General features: G+C 52.5%; 12 non-coding genes and 1 pseudogene across 12 annotated transcripts; all 13 read right to left on the bottom strand.

Moving 5' to 3' along the window:
* Positions 1–6,811: 6,811 nt before the first annotated feature.
* LOC134991130 (U1 spliceosomal RNA) lies at positions 6,812–6,953 on the bottom strand (annotated as a pseudogene).
* A 152-nt stretch (positions 6,954–7,105) lies between these two features.
* On the bottom strand, positions 7,106–7,268 carry LOC134991118 (U1 spliceosomal RNA). Its single transcript, XR_010195552.1, has one exon. It is a non-coding gene; the product is annotated as a U1 spliceosomal RNA (small nuclear RNA).
* Positions 7,269–7,420: 152 nt separating this feature from the next.
* LOC134991121 (U1 spliceosomal RNA) lies at positions 7,421–7,584 on the bottom strand. The gene has a single exon (XR_010195554.1). It is a non-coding gene; the product is annotated as a U1 spliceosomal RNA (small nuclear RNA).
* A 671-nt stretch (positions 7,585–8,255) lies between these two features.
* Positions 8,256–8,418, bottom strand: LOC134991123 (U1 spliceosomal RNA). The gene has a single exon (XR_010195556.1). It is a non-coding gene; the product is annotated as a U1 spliceosomal RNA (small nuclear RNA).
* A 152-nt stretch (positions 8,419–8,570) lies between these two features.
* Positions 8,571–8,734, bottom strand: LOC134991133 (U1 spliceosomal RNA). The gene has a single exon (XR_010195563.1). It is a non-coding gene; the product is annotated as a U1 spliceosomal RNA (small nuclear RNA).
* A 671-nt stretch (positions 8,735–9,405) lies between these two features.
* LOC134991128 (U1 spliceosomal RNA) lies at positions 9,406–9,568 on the bottom strand. The gene has a single exon (XR_010195561.1). It is a non-coding gene; the product is annotated as a U1 spliceosomal RNA (small nuclear RNA).
* A 152-nt stretch (positions 9,569–9,720) lies between these two features.
* LOC134991116 (U1 spliceosomal RNA) lies at positions 9,721–9,884 on the bottom strand. Its single transcript, XR_010195550.1, has one exon. It is a non-coding gene; the product is annotated as a U1 spliceosomal RNA (small nuclear RNA).
* A 671-nt stretch (positions 9,885–10,555) lies between these two features.
* Positions 10,556–10,718, bottom strand: LOC134991127 (U1 spliceosomal RNA). Its single transcript, XR_010195560.1, has one exon. It is a non-coding gene; the product is annotated as a U1 spliceosomal RNA (small nuclear RNA).
* A 152-nt stretch (positions 10,719–10,870) lies between these two features.
* LOC134991115 (U1 spliceosomal RNA) lies at positions 10,871–11,034 on the bottom strand. Its single transcript, XR_010195549.1, has one exon. It is a non-coding gene; the product is annotated as a U1 spliceosomal RNA (small nuclear RNA).
* A 646-nt stretch (positions 11,035–11,680) lies between these two features.
* On the bottom strand, positions 11,681–11,843 carry LOC134991125 (U1 spliceosomal RNA). The gene has a single exon (XR_010195558.1). It is a non-coding gene; the product is annotated as a U1 spliceosomal RNA (small nuclear RNA).
* Positions 11,844–11,995: 152 nt separating this feature from the next.
* Positions 11,996–12,159, bottom strand: LOC134991126 (U1 spliceosomal RNA). The gene has a single exon (XR_010195559.1). It is a non-coding gene; the product is annotated as a U1 spliceosomal RNA (small nuclear RNA).
* Positions 12,160–12,830: 671 nt separating this feature from the next.
* Positions 12,831–12,993, bottom strand: LOC134991124 (U1 spliceosomal RNA). Its single transcript, XR_010195557.1, has one exon. It is a non-coding gene; the product is annotated as a U1 spliceosomal RNA (small nuclear RNA).
* Positions 12,994–13,145: 152 nt separating this feature from the next.
* Positions 13,146–13,309, bottom strand: LOC134991134 (U1 spliceosomal RNA). Its single transcript, XR_010195564.1, has one exon. It is a non-coding gene; the product is annotated as a U1 spliceosomal RNA (small nuclear RNA).
* Between the last annotated feature and the right edge of the window lie 1,792 nt (positions 13,310–15,101).

Raw genomic sequence — 15,101 nt, 5'->3', positions numbered from 1 at the left:
GGGTTGTGGTTTTTCAGAAAGTTATAGGGTTTTTTTAATTAAGAGAAATATGCCCCATTATAGAGATAGGGCTTTTCAATTTGTTGCGGCTGCGCAGTGGCCGCCAGGAGAGCGAGAGTGAGTGAGGGAAGGGGTCTCGTGCAGGCTGAGGTTATAAAAGTAGCTGCTGGCGGCGGGAGGAGAGCCAGCGGTTCCTGGGTGTGTGCACCTGCGGTCCCTTACAGACTGCAGCGACCCATTAGGACTGTGGAGGAGAGGGGTAGCGGCATAGCAGCCGCAGGCTTACCGAAAGTGCTCACTACTGAGCAATATGGTCCCCTTACCCGAAGTGGGAGCCGCAGCGGGAGGAATAGCTGGAGTTGCGCCGCAGGAGAAAGTCAGAGGACATCCAGAAGAGACATCCGGTGCAGCGCTGACTCCTGACTGACAGCGCTTGCCTACTGAGCGGTGTGGTACCCCCACACCTGAAGCGGGTGCGGGAGCGGCAGCGGCAGCCGGAGAAGACAGCTGTGCTGCACGGAAGAAGTCAGGCAGCAGCACCAGCGGGCTGAGGTGGGGAGGATCAGTATGGTCCCTTACGTGCGGCTCACATTCAGATCCATCCGGCTCCCTTCCCCTCCTCCCCTGCACCCTTAGCAGCCTGCCCCCACATCTCATTCACCCACCGCCGCAGACTCCTCCCCCACACGGTTATTATAATAAGGCCACCCCCCTACCCCCTTCCCTCCCTGCTGTGTGTCCAGCTACCCCCCCCTCACCTGCTGTGTGTCCGGCCTACCCCCCCCTCACCTGCTGTGTGTCCAGCCCCCCCCCCTCACCTGCTGTGTGTCCAGCCCCCCCCCCCCACCTGCTGTGTGTCCGGCCTACCCCCCCCCCTCCCTGCTGTGTGTCCAGCCACCCCCCCCCCCTCACCTGCTGTGTGTCTGGCCTACCCCCCCCCCTGCTGTGTCCAGCCCCCCCCCCCCCTCCCTGCTGTGTGTCCGGCCTACCCCCCCCCCCCTCCCTGCTGTTTGTCCGGCCTACCCCCCCCCCCCCCTGCTGTGTGTCCAGACCCCCCCCCTCACCTGCTGTGTGTCCAGCCACCCCCCCCTCACCTGCTGTGTGTCCGGCGGCCTACCCCCCCCCTCCCTGCTGTGTGTCCGGCCTACCCCCCCCCTCACCTGCTGTGTGTCCAGCCCCCCCCCTCACCTGCTGTGTGTCCAGCCCCCCCTCCTCCCCTGCTGTGTGTCCGGCCTACCCCCCCCCTCCCTGCTGTTTGTCCGGCCACCCTCCCCTCCCCTGCTGTTTGTCCGGCCACCCTCCCCTCCCCTGCTGTGTGTCCGGCCACCCTCCCCTCCCCTGCTGTGTGTCCGGCCACCCTCCCCTCCCCTGCTGTGTGTCCGGCCTACCCCCCCTCACCTGCTGCGTGTCCAGCCCCCCCCCCCTCACCTGCTGCGTGTCCAGCCCCCCCCCCCCACCTGCTGTGTGTCCAGCCCCCCCCCCTCACCTGCTGTGTGTCCAGCCCCCCCCCCTCACCTGCTGTGTGTCCAGGCCCCCCCCCTCACCTGCTGTGTGTCCAGCCCCCCCCCCTCACCTGCTGTGTGTCCAGCCCCCCCTCACCTGCTGTGTGTCCAGCCACCCCCCCTCCCCTGCTGTGTGTCCGGCCTACCCCCCCCCCTCTCTCCCTGCTGTTTGTCCGGCCACCCTCCCCTCCCCTGCTGTGTGTCCTGCCTACCCCCCCTCCCTGCTGTGTGTCCGGCGGCCTACCCCCCCCCCCTGCTGTGTGTCCGGCCTACCCCCCCCCTCACCTGCTGTGTGTCCAGCCCCCCCCCTCACCTGCTGTGTGTCCAGCCCCCCCTCCTCCCCTGCTGTGTGTCCGGCCTACCCCCCCCCCCTCCCTGCTGTTTGTCCGGCCACCCTCCCCTCCCCTGCTGTTTGTCCGGCCACCCTCCCCTCCCCTGCTGTGTGTCCGGCCACCCTCCCCTCCCCTGCTGTGTGTCCGGCCACCCTCCCCTCCCCTGCTGTGTGTCCGGCCTACCCCCCCTCACCTGCTGCGTGTCCAGCCCCCCCCTCACCTGCTGCGTGTCCAGCCCCCCCCCACCTGCTGTGTGTCCAGCCCCCCCCCCCTCACCTGCTGTGTGTCCAGCCCCCCCCTCACCTGCTGTGTGTCCAGGCCCCCCCCCTCACCTGCTGTGTGTCCAGCCCCCCCCCCTCACCTGCTGTGTGTCCAGCCCCCCCTCACCTGCTGTGTGTCCAGCCACCCCCCCCCCTCCCCTGCTGTGTGTCCGGCCTACCCCCCCCCTCTCTCCCTGCTGTTTGTCCGGCCACCCTCCCCTCCCCTGCTGTGTGTCCTGCCTACCCCCCCTCCCTGCTGTGTGTCCAGCCACCCCCCCTCCCTCACCTGCTGTGTGTCCGGCCTCCCCTCCCCCCCCTCCCCTCCCCTGCTGTTTGTCTGGCCACCATCCCCTCCCCTCCCCTGCTGTGTGTTCGGCAACTCCCCCCTCTTCCTGCTGTGTTCGGCCACCCCCTCCCCTCCCTGCCGTGTGTCCGGTCACCCTCCCCTCACACACGCAGACACGCAGCGCCTGACACACATGCAGACACGCAGCGCCTGACACACACGCAGACACGCAGCGCCTGACACACACGCAGCGCCTGACACACGCAGAGCCTGACACACACGCAGCGCCTGACACACACGCAGACACGCAGCGCCTGACACACACGCAGACACGCAGCGCCTGACACACACGCAGATACGCAGCGCCTGACACACACGCAGCGCCTGACACACGCAGAGCCTGACACACACGCAGCGCCTGACACACACGCAGACACGCAGCGCCTGACACACACGCAGACACGCAGCGCCTGACACACACGCAGCGCCTGACACACACGCTGCGCCTGACACACACACAGCGCCTGACACACACGCAGCGCCTGACACACACGCAGACACGCAGCGCCTGACACACGCAGACACGCAGCGCCTGACACACACGCAGACACGCAGCGCCTGACACACACGCAGACACGCAGCACCTGACAGACACGCACACACACACACAGCACCTGACACAGATATGCAGCGCCTGACACACACACGCAGACATACAGCGCCTGACACACACACACGCAGACATGCAGCACCTGACACACACATGCAGCACCTGACAGACACACACACCCACACACACACACACAGACATGCAGCACCTGACACACCCACACACACACACACATGCATCACCTGACACACCCACACACAGACATGCATCACCTGACACACCCACACACATATACAGACATGCAGCACCTGACACACACACACACACACACACACACACAGACATGCAGCGCCTGACACACACACACATACAGACATGCAGCACCTGACACACACACACACATACAAACATGCAGCACCTGACACACACACACACACACACACACGCAGCACCTGACACACATATATACATGTGGCATTTAACGCACACATGCACAGCACCTGACACACAATCATATACACTCAGTGCACCTAACACACACATACACTCGCAGCACCTCACACACACTCGTATACACACGCAGCACCTGCCACTCACACATATATACACATGCAGCACCTGCCACTCCCACATACATGAACAGCACCTGAAACACACATACACGCGCAGCACCTGACAGTCACACACATACAGATGCGACAGCTGACACAAACACATACACGCTCAACACCTGACACCCACGTGGCAGCTGACGCATACAAATGCAGCACCTGAAATACACACATATACACGTGCAGCACCTGAGACACACACATACACGTACAGCACCTGAGACACACACACACACATGTATGTACACGCGCGGCTCCAGGCACACACATACGTACGTACACACGCGGCACTTGACACACACACGTACACGCGCGGCACCTGACACAAACACACACACACACACGTACGTACATGTGTGGCACCTGACACACACACGTATGCACACGTGTGGCTCCTGACACACACGCGCGTTGCTCCTGACACACACACATGTACGTACGCGCTCGGCTCCTGACACACACACGTATGTATACGCGCGGCACCTGAAACCTACACGTATGTACGTATACGTGCGGCTCCTAACACCCTCACGCATGTACACGCGTGGCTCCTGGCACACTGGCACACACACACACACACACGCGGCACCTGACACATACACGCGTGTACGTACACACATGCACAGCACCTGACATACACACATGTAGGTACGCGCCACCTGACACACACACACACACACACACACGTACACGCACGACACCTGACACACACGTACGTACGCGCACGGCACCTGACACACACGTACATACTAGTGATGAGTGGGTTCGGTTCGTCGGAATCCGGACCCCCCGAACTTCACCCATTTTACATGGGTCCGAGGCAGGTTCGAACCTTCCCGCCTTGCTCGGCTAACCCGAGCGCGCCCGAACGTCATCATCCCGCTGTCGGATTCCCGCGAGATTCGGATGTCTGCATTCGTGGAAAGGGGTCCCATGTGTAAACATGGGACCCCTTTCAGTCCGTCTGGTCCGGGTGTTCGGTTTGTTGTTTTGCCAAGTACGTGGAGTTAATCTGGAACCTGGATCAGGTGAGTATAATTATCTTTTATTTTCAGGTACCCGTGGATTCTACTTGGAGAAGAGGACCGACTGCTTCGTGTCAACATAGGTAAGTATGTGTGTGTCGGCAGGTGTGAAATAAAGTTATACTTTCACGGTGTCTGTGTCCTGTTTTTATTTGGGTATTTTTCCCCCAGTAGAACTACAGGTACCAGCGGGCACGTTTTTCTCCCGCATGCTGGTACTTGTGGTTCTCAAAGTACCAGATTGCGGGGGAGGCTTGCTGGGACTTGTAGTACTACTGGAAAAAACAATATTCTTTCAATTTTCTCAAGGCTATCACCCTCCCATCCGCAGCCCTTGGATGGGGGGACAGCCTTGGGCTTCACCCCTGGCCCTTGGGTGGCTGGGGGGGGACCCCTTGATTGAAGGGGTCCCCACTCCCCCAGGGTACCCCGGCCAGGGGTGACTAGTTGGATATTTAATGCCACGGCCGCAGGGCACTGTATAAAAGTGACCCCCGGCTGTGGCACTATCTGTCCAGCTAGTGGAGCCCGATGCTGGTGTAAAAATAATGGGGGACCCTACTCTTTTTGTCCCCCGTATTTTTTGCACCAGCACCAGGCGCAGAGCCCGGAGCTGGTTTTAAAAATACGGGGGATCCCCTGTCCGTTTTTCCCCCGGATTTTTAGAACCAGGACCGGATCGAAGAGCCCGAGGCTGGTTATGCTTTGGAGGGGGGACCCCACGCAATTTTTCTTTTCCGGGTTTTTCACATTCCATTTAAAAAAAAAAATAATAATAATAATAATCTTTTAAAAAATATATAAATAATACTTGTGCCTCCAAAAAAGACAAACCAAGTACCTAATCCCTTCTAATATAAATAGATATGCTATTACCCCAAAAAAATATTATTTTTTATTAGATTCCGCCTGCAAAGTGTGGCGGATTGAAAATGACGAATTTACTGTTTAAAAGCACTGTTGTCGAATTTACAAACTTCAATTGAATATACTTTTGTTGAATTGCCGCATTTGTACCATTGCAGAAAATCGAATTTGTCAAATGTCGAATTTTAAAAAGTCGAATTTTGAAAGGATGCAAGAATAGGCCCCGCCCCCTTCTTCACATCAGCCGTCCCCTTCTACCCCTGTACCTTGCTCTCTCCTGTCTGTGCTCTCTCCCGTCTGTAGGACTAGGCCCCGTCCCCTTCTTACCCTCCAGTGACTGCTCTCTCCTGACAAGTGGACCAGGCCTGCCCCCTACACGCTGCTGGTGACTGTGAGTAACACTGATGGTGCTGATGATGCTGCTGCAGAATCGGGAAGCAATTAATTAATAAATATAATGTACTCAGTGTATTATACATACATAAACATGTACATACGTGTATTTGTGTATACAAGTATATACATGAGTGTGTGTGTATATATATATATATTTACAGCCAGTTCCCAGGAACAAAAGTCCTCCCCCGCTTCCGCTAAGTCCACAGCATGACGCTGGGGCTCCACTGGTGGAGCCAGGTGCGGTGGGGGCCCGTCTCAAGTGCTTCAGCAATCAGTGGGCTTGCTCACAGGTGGATCCCTGGATTCTACAAGTAGTGTCTCAGGGATTCAAGCTGGAATTCGAGACGTCTCCCCCTCGCCGTTTCCTAAAATCTGCCTTGCCAACATCTCCCTTGGACAGGGAGGCTGTGATAGAGGCAAATTCACAAGCTGTATTTGCAGCAGGTGATAGTCAAGGTACCCCTCCTTCAACAAGGAAGGGGTTACTATTCCACAATGTTTGTGGTACCGAAACCGGACGGTTCGGTGAGACCCATTTTAAATCTTTGAACACGTATATAAAACGGTTCAAGTTCAAGATGACCCTTAGTTCGCATTAAACACCCCCACCCTCCTTCGGTGTGGGGCTCATGTTGGCAATGCCCCAGCCCCTGAAGCATTCAAGCTGATTTCTTGCAGCAGCTGGGTACTGTAACAGCTCCAGAGCTGCTCTGTGAGGCAAGTAAAAGGGTGTGGGCCCTGCAGCACTACCTGTAGTTTGCATTGTGTGTTGGAAGGAACAAAGTAAGCAGACGGGAGAAGTCAGGATAGTGCGCAAGGGCATAGAAGGGAGCGGCTCAAGAAAAGAGAAGTGGAAACAGACAGCAAACTAGGCTGGAGAGAGACCTGAGACAAAGAGATCTGAATTATACGAGAGACGGCCAGGGGAAACACAAATTATGCAGTCAAGTTTCCCACATTTGGGGAAATCACAGGGGCAGCACACCCAGAGTGCAATGGGTGAGCCTTGCCCTGGGAGAAGCACCTACATGATCATAGTATCTCACCTGGCAGGTAAGTAGGAGTTGGGCTAGAGCTGGGGAGGGTCGCTGCTCGGGTACCCCCCTGTCAAGTGAAGGAGATCCAACTGAGGCAGCACAAGGGAACTCTCGAAAGAGGAACAAGGCTAGAGGAAGATCTGAGACAAAGAAATCTGATTTTTACCAGAGTTGACCAGAAGAAAGCACAAACACAGTCCCCCACTACCACAAATAATGCAGTCAAGTTTCCCACATTTGGGGAAATCACAGGGGCAGCACACCCAGAGTGCAATGGGTGAGCCTTGCCCTGGGAGAAGCACCTTCCTGATCATAGTTTCTCACCTGGCAGGTAAGTAGGAGTTGAGCTAGAGCTGGGGAGGGTCGCTGCTCGGGCACCCCCCTGTCAAGTGAAGGAGATCCAACTGAGGCAGCACAAGGGAACTCTCGAAAGAAGAACAAGGCTAGAGGAAGATCTGAGACAAAGAAATCTGACTTTTACCAGAGCTGACCAGAGGAAAGCACAAACACAGTCCCCCTCTACCACAAATAATGCAGTCGAGTTTCCCACATTTGGGGAAATCACAGGGGTCATCATACCCAGAATGCAATGAATGAACCTCACCCTGGGAGAACAATCTTCATGACCATGATATCTCCTATGCAAAATAAGTATGATTTGGGATAGGGCTGGGGAGGGCCACTGCTCAGGCACATCTCTGTCAAGTAAAGGCGATTCAACTGAGGCAGCACAAGGGAACTCTCATCTGGGGACAACAACTGCTGGGAGAACACATATTTTCAGATGAACATGGGAGGGCAGAAGGCTGCCTAATACTGAAGCACCCCCAAACAACAAACCAAATGCAACAACTAGTACAAGCATTCCTGGGGGAAGGCCTGCAGCAGATGGATTTGCATATGGTGATGTCATCCAAGCAGTGGGTCAAAGTTGGCTTCAACCCTCGTCTGCATATGAAAAGAAAAAAGGGATGTGCAGGACATGGCGTCCTTTTGTGGCGCTTGGATGACCCTTAATTCGCATTAAACATCTCCACCCTCCTTCGGTGTGGGGCTCATGTTGGCTATTCCCCAGCCCCTGAAGCATTCAAGATGATTTCTTGCAGCAGCTGGGCACTGTAACAGCTCCAGAGCTGTTCTGTAAAGCATGTAAAAGGGTGTGGGCCCTGCAGCACTACCTGTAGTATGCATTGTGCATTGGAAGGCACAAAGTAAGCAGACGGGAGAGGTCAGGATAGTGCGCAAGGGCATAGAAGGGAGCGGCTCAAGAAAAGAGAAGTGGAAACAGACAGCAAACTAGGCTGGAGAAAGACCTGGGACAAAGAGATCTGAATTATACGAGAGCCGACCAGAGGAAACACAAATTATGCAGTCAAGTTTCCCACATTTGGGGAAATCGCAGGAGCAGCACACCCAGAGTGCAATGGGTGAGCCTTGCCCTGGGAGAAGCACCTTCCTGATCATAGTATCTCACCTGGCAGGTAAGTAGGAGTTGGGCTAGAGCTGGGGAGGGTCGCTGCTCGGGCACCCCCCTGTCAAGTGAAGGAGATCCAACTGAGGCAGCACAAGGGAACTCTCGAAAGAAGAACAAGGCTAGAGGAAGATCTGAGACAAAGAAATCTGACTTTTACCAGAGCTGAGCAGAGGAAAGCACAAACACAGTCCCCCACTACCACAAATAATGCAGTCGAGTTTCCCACATTTGGGGAAATCACAGGGGTCAGCATACCCAGAATGCAATGAATGAACCTCACCCTGGGAGAACAATCTTCATGACCATGGTATCTCCTATGCAAAATAAGTATGATTTGGGATAGGGCTGGGGAGGGCCGCTGCTCAGGCACATCTCTGTCAAGTAAAGGAGATTCAACTGAGGCAGCACAAGGGAACTCTCATCTGGGGACAACAACTGCAGGGAGAACACATATTTTCAGATGAACATGGGAGGGCAGAAGGCTGCCTAATACTGAAGCACCCCCAAACAACAAACCAAATGCAACAACTAGTGCAAGCATTCCTGGGGGAAGGCCTGCAGCAGATTGATTTGCATATGGTAATGCCATCCAAGCAGTGGGTCAAAGTTGGCTTCAACCCTCGTCTGCATATGAAAAGAGAAAAGGGGCGTGCAGGGCATGGCGGCCTTTTGCGGCGCTTGGGTGACCCTTAGTTCGCATTAAACATCTCCACCCTCCTTCGGTGTGGGGCTCATGTTGGCAATGCCCCAGCCCCTGAAGCATTCAAGCTGATTTCTTGCAGCAGCTGGGTACTGTAACAGCTCCAGAGCTGCTCTGTGAGGCAAGTAAAAGGGTGTGGGCCCTGCAGCACTACCTGTAGTTTGCATTGTGTGTTGGAAGGCACAAAGTAAGCAGACGGGAGAAGTCAGGATAGTGCGCAAGGGCATAGAAGGGAGCGGCTCAAGAAAAGAGAAGTGGAAACAGACAGCAAACTAGGCTGGAGAGAGACCTGAGACAAAGAGATCTGAATTATACGAGAGACGACCAGGGGAAACACAAATTATGCAGTCAAGTTTCCCACATTTGGGGAAATCACAGGGGCAGCACACCCAGAGTGCAATGGGTGAGCCTTGCCCTGGGAGAAGCACCTACATGATCATAGTATCTCACCTGGCAGGTAAGTAGGAGTTGGGCTAGAGCTGGGGAGGGTCGCTGCTCGGGTACCCCCCTGTCAAGTGAAGGAGATCCAACTGAGGCAGCACAAGGGAACTCTCGAAAGAGGAACAAGGCTAGAGGAAGATCTGAGACAAAGAAATCTGATTTTTACCAGAGTTGACCAGAAGAAAGCACAAACACAGTCCCCCACTACCACAAATAATGCAGTCGAGTTTCCCACATTTGGGGAAATCACAGGGGTCAGCATACCCAGAATGCAATGAATGAACCTCACCCTGGGAGAACAATCTTCATGACCATGGTATCTCCTATGCAAAATAAGTATGATTTGGGATAGGGCTGGGGAGGGCCGCTGCTCAGGCACATCTCTGTCAAGTAAAGGAGATTCAACTGAGGCAGCACAAGGGAACTCTCATCTGGGGACAACAACTGCAGGGAGAACACATATTTTCAGATGAACATGGGAGGGCAGAAGGCTGCATAATACTGAAGCACCCCCAAACAACAAACCAAATGCAACAACTAGTGCAAGCATTCCTGGGGGAAGGCCTGCAGCAGATTGATTTGCATATGGTAATGCCATCCAAGCAGTGGGTCAAAGTTGGCTTCAACCCTCGTCTGCATATGAAAAGAGAAAAGGGGCGTGCAGGGCATGGCGGCCTTTTGCGGCGCTTGGGTGACCCTTAGTTCACATTAAACATCTCCACCCTCCTTCGGTGTGGGGCTCATGTTGGCAATGCCCCAGCCCCTGAAGCATTCAAGCTGATTTCTTGCAGCAGCTGGGTACTGTAACAGCTCCAGAGCTGCTCTGTGAGGCAAGTAAAAGGGTGTGGGCCCTGCAGCACTACCTGTAGTTTGCATTGTGTGTTGGAAGGCACAAAGTAAGCAGACGGGAGAAGTCAGGATAGTGCGCAAGGGCATAGAAGGGAGCGGCTCAAGAAAAGAGAAGTGGAAACAGACAGAAAACTAGGCTGGAGAGAGACCTGAGACAAAGAGATCTGAATTATACGAGAGACGACCAGGGGAAACACAAATTATGCAGTCAAGTTTCCCACATTTGGGGAAATCACAGGGGCAGCACACCCAGAGTGCAATGGGTGAGCCTTGCCCTGGGAGAAGCACCTACATGATCATAGTTTCTCACCTGGCAGGTAAGTAGGAGTTGGGCTAGAGCTGGGGAGGGTCGCTGCTCGGGTACCCCCCTGTCAAGTGAAGGAGATCCAACTGAGGCAGCACAAGGGAACTCTCGAAAGAGGAACAAGGCTAGAGGAAGATCTGAGACAAAGAAATCTGATTTTTACCAGAGTTGACCAGAAGAAAGCACAAACACAGTCCCCCACTACCACAAATAATGCAGTCGAGTTTCCCACATTTGGGGAAATCACAGGGGTCAGCATACCCAGAATGCAATGAATGAACCTCACCCTGGGAGAACAATCTTCATGACCATGGTATCTCCTATGCAAAATAAGTATGATTTGGGATAGGGCTGGGGAGGGCCGCTGCTCAGGCACATCTCTGTCAAGTAAAGGAGATTCAACTGAGGCAGCACAAGGGAACTCTCATCTGGGGACAACAACTGCAGGGAGAACACATATTTTCAGATGAACATGGGAGGGCAGAAGGCTGCCTAATACTGAAGCACCCCCAAACAACAAACCAAATGCAACAACTAGTGCAAGCATTCCTGGGGGAAGGCCTGCAGCAGATGGATTTGCATATGGTGATGTCATCCAAGCAGTGGGTCAAAGTTGGCTTCAACCCTCGTCTGCATATGAAAAGAAAAAAGGGATGTGCAGGGCATGGTGTCCTTTTGTGGCGCTTGGATGACCCCTCCTTCGGTGTGGGGCTCATGTTGGCTATGCCCCAGCCCCTGAAGCATTCAAGATGATTTCTTGCAGCAGCTGGGCACTGTAACAGCTCCAGAGTTGCTCTGTAAAGCATGTAAAAGGGTGTGGGCCCTGCAGCACTACCTGTAGTATGCATTGTGCGTTGGAAGGCACAAAGTAAGCAGACGGGAGAGGTCAGGATAGTGCGCAACTGCATAGAAGGGAGCGGCTCAAGAAAAGAGAAGTGGAAACAGACAGCAAACTAGGCTGGAGAAAGACCTGAGACAAAGAGATCTGAATTATATGAAAGCCGACCAGAGGAAACACAAATTATGCAGTCAAGTGTCCCACATTTGGGGAAATCGCAGGAGCAGCACACCCAGAGTGCAATGGGTGAGCCTTGCCCTGGGAGAAGCACCTTCCTGATCATAGTATCTCACCTGGCAGGTAAATAGGAGTTGGGCTAGAGCTGGGGAGGGTCGCTGCTCGTGCACCCCCCTGTCAAGTGAAGGAGATCCAACTGAGGCAGCACAAGGGAACTCTCGAAAGAAGAACAAGGTTAGAGGAAGATCTGAGACAAAGAAATCTGACTTTTACCAGAGCTGACCAGAGGAAAGCACAAACACAGTCCCCCACTACCACAAATAATGCAGTCGAGTTTCCCACATTTGGGGAAATCACAGGGGTCAGCATACCCAGAATGCAATGAATGAACCTCACCCTGGGAGAACAATCTTCATGACCATGGTATCTCCTATGCAAAATAAGTATGATTTGAGATAGGGCTGGGGAGGGCCGCTGCTCAGGCACATCTCTGTCAAGTAAAGGAGATTCAACTGAGGCAGCACAAGGGAACTCTCATCTGGGGACAACAACTGCAGGGAGAACACATATTTTCAGATGAACATGGGAGGGCAGAAGGCTGCCTAATACTGAAGCACCCCCAAACAACAAACCAAATGCAACAACTAGTGCAAGCATTCCTGGGGGAAGGCCTGCAGCAGATTGATTTGCATATGGTAATGCCATCCAAGCAGTGGGTCAAAGTTGGCTTCAACCCTCGTCTGCATATGAAAAGAGAAAAGGGGCGTGCAGGGCATGGCGGCCTTTTGCGGCGCTTGGATGACCCCTAGTTCGCATTAAACACCTCCACCCTCCTTCGGTGTGGGGCTCATGTTGGCTATGCCCCAGCCCCTGAAGCATTCAAGCTGATTTCTTGCAGCAGCTGGGCACTGTAACAGCCACAGAGCTGCTCTGTAAGGCAAGTAAAAGGGTGTGGGCCCTGCAGTACTACCTGTAGTTTGCATTGTGCATTGGAAAGCACAAAGTAAGCAGACGGGAGAAGTCAGGATAGTGCGCAAGGGCATAGAAGGGAGCGGCTCAAGAAAAGAGAAGTGGAAACAGACAGCAAACTAGGCTGGAGAGAGACCTGAGACAAAGAGATCTGAATTATACGAGAGCCGACCAGGGGAAACACAAATTATGCAGTCAAGTTTCCCACATTTGGGGAAATCGCAGGAGCAGCACACCCAGAGTGCAATGGGTGAGCCTTGCCCTGGGAGAAGCACCTTCATGATCATAGTATCTCACCTGGCAGGTAAGTAGGAGTTGGGCTAGAGCTGGGGAGGGTTGCTGCTCGGGTACCCCCCTGTCAAGTGAAGGAGATCCAACTGAGGCAGCGCAAGGGAACTCTAGAAAAAAGAACAAGGCTAGAGGAAGATCTGAGACAAAGAAATCTGACTTTTACCAGAGCTGACCAGAGGAAAGCACAAACACAGTCCCCCACTACCACAAATAATGCAGTCGAGTTTCCCACATTTGGGGAAATCATAGGGGTCAGCATACCCAGAATGCAATGAATGAACCTCACCCTGGGAGAACAATCTTCATGACCATGGTATCTCCTATGCAAAATAAGTATGATTTGGGATAGAGCTGGGGAGGGCCGCTGCTCAGGCACATCTCTGTCAAGTAAAGGAGATTCAACTGAGGCAGCACAAGGGAACTCTCATCTGGGGACAACAACTGCAGGGAGAACACATATTTTCAGATGAACATGGGAGGGCAGAAGGCTGCCTAATACTGAAGCACCCCCAAACAACAAACCAAATGCAACAACTAGTGCAAGCATTCCTGGGGGAAGGCCTGCAGCAGATGGATTTGCATATGGTGATGTCATCCAAGCAGTGGGTCAAAGTTGGCTTCAACCCTCGTCTGCATATGAAAAGAGAAAAGGGGTGTGCAGGGCATGGCGGCCTTTTGCGGCGCTTGGATGACCCCTAGTTCGCATTAAACACCTCCACCCTCCTTCGGTGTGGGGCTCATGTTGGCTATGCCCCAGCCGCTTAAGCATTCAAGCTGATTTCTTGCAGCAGCTGGGCACTGTAACAGCTCCAGAGCTGCTCTGTAAGGCAAGTAAAAGGGTCTCTGTGGCGCAATCAGTTAGTATGTACGGCTATTAACCAAAAGGTTGGTGGTTCAATCCCACCCAGGGACCTAATTGACCTTGTTATCAGATTTTGGTGATCTTTAAGTAGACAAGTCAAATTTCATACCCCCTGTTATGGTGTAGGGTACCTGGCCTTCTCTGATGTAATCAGAGTTAGATTTGATTCAGTGATTTTATAAAAACATCTAGGAAGCACAATTTAGCAGTGGGTTGCAGAGAAAAAGAAATATGCTGGCAAAAAAATCAAATTGCGTGATTAAACAGCTCTTCATTTTCTGGCTTTATTTTTATGCTAACAAATTTGTTCTCTGAAAAGTGTCCACAAAGCCAAGTCTCTGATTAACACCTTTGTAGGGATGGTTTTTCACCTATTACTAAATTAAACTTGCTTCATTGGAAAGGCAGCAAGATGCATCCTCATTTCAATGTCTACTGAAATAATACAGGTTGACACCAGGAAACATTAACGCCACTGCATCCTTGCTGCTTTCTCATGTGGAAGTCTGTTTAATGTGAAAACAAGGTGATATCTAATTAGCACACAGGTAAGAAATTACAAAAATCTTTATTTAAGGGTGAAGATGTTTCTCACAAAATTGTTGCCCCAATGCATCATTGAAATTCAAGCTGGAAAGATGATTTTAATATATCACTTGTACATTTTGTATTGCTCTTCTGGTGACAATGTCGTTTTTTTTGTCAATTACCATTTTAATAATAGGGTAAAGAAAATTAAGTGGATTTTTGAAAGAAAACTATACTGTCAATATACTATTAAAACAAATTAAAATGGTAAAAGTTATTGTACTTTAAGTAAAAATAAAAGAGCAAAAATATCAATCCCAGTTTTGATTACTTAAATTAACAAAAAAAAAATGCATATAGCAAAGGATAGTTTCAATCTGCCTACCTCTGGGTTATGGGTCCAGCATGCTTCCATTGCAGTACTCTGCTGCACATGTAAGTGCAAGAGATCCTGAAGCACTCACTCATCATGGGAAAGTACCAATGTGTTTATTCATTGGTTGATGGAAGAAACATCTTACAAAAACTCTCCAGATTATTGATTTTTTAATGTTTTTCTAGGAAACGTTCTAGATGTATGCTTATTAGCCTTTGTCAGTATGTACTGTTTGCAAAGTGTCTCTGTGGCGCAATCGGTTAGTGTGTTCGGCTATTAACCAAAAGGTTGGTGGTTCAATCCCACCCAGCGACGTAATTGACCTTGTGATCAGATTTTGGTGATATTTAAGTAGACAAGTCA

The sequence above is a fragment of the Pseudophryne corroboree genome, unplaced genomic scaffold, assembly GCF_028390025.1.
Source record: "Pseudophryne corroboree isolate aPseCor3 unplaced genomic scaffold, aPseCor3.hap2 scaffold_1201, whole genome shotgun sequence".
NCBI lineage: Eukaryota > Metazoa > Chordata > Amphibia > Anura > Myobatrachidae > Pseudophryne > Pseudophryne corroboree.
This window is presented reverse-complemented; position numbering and strand designations above follow the sequence as displayed.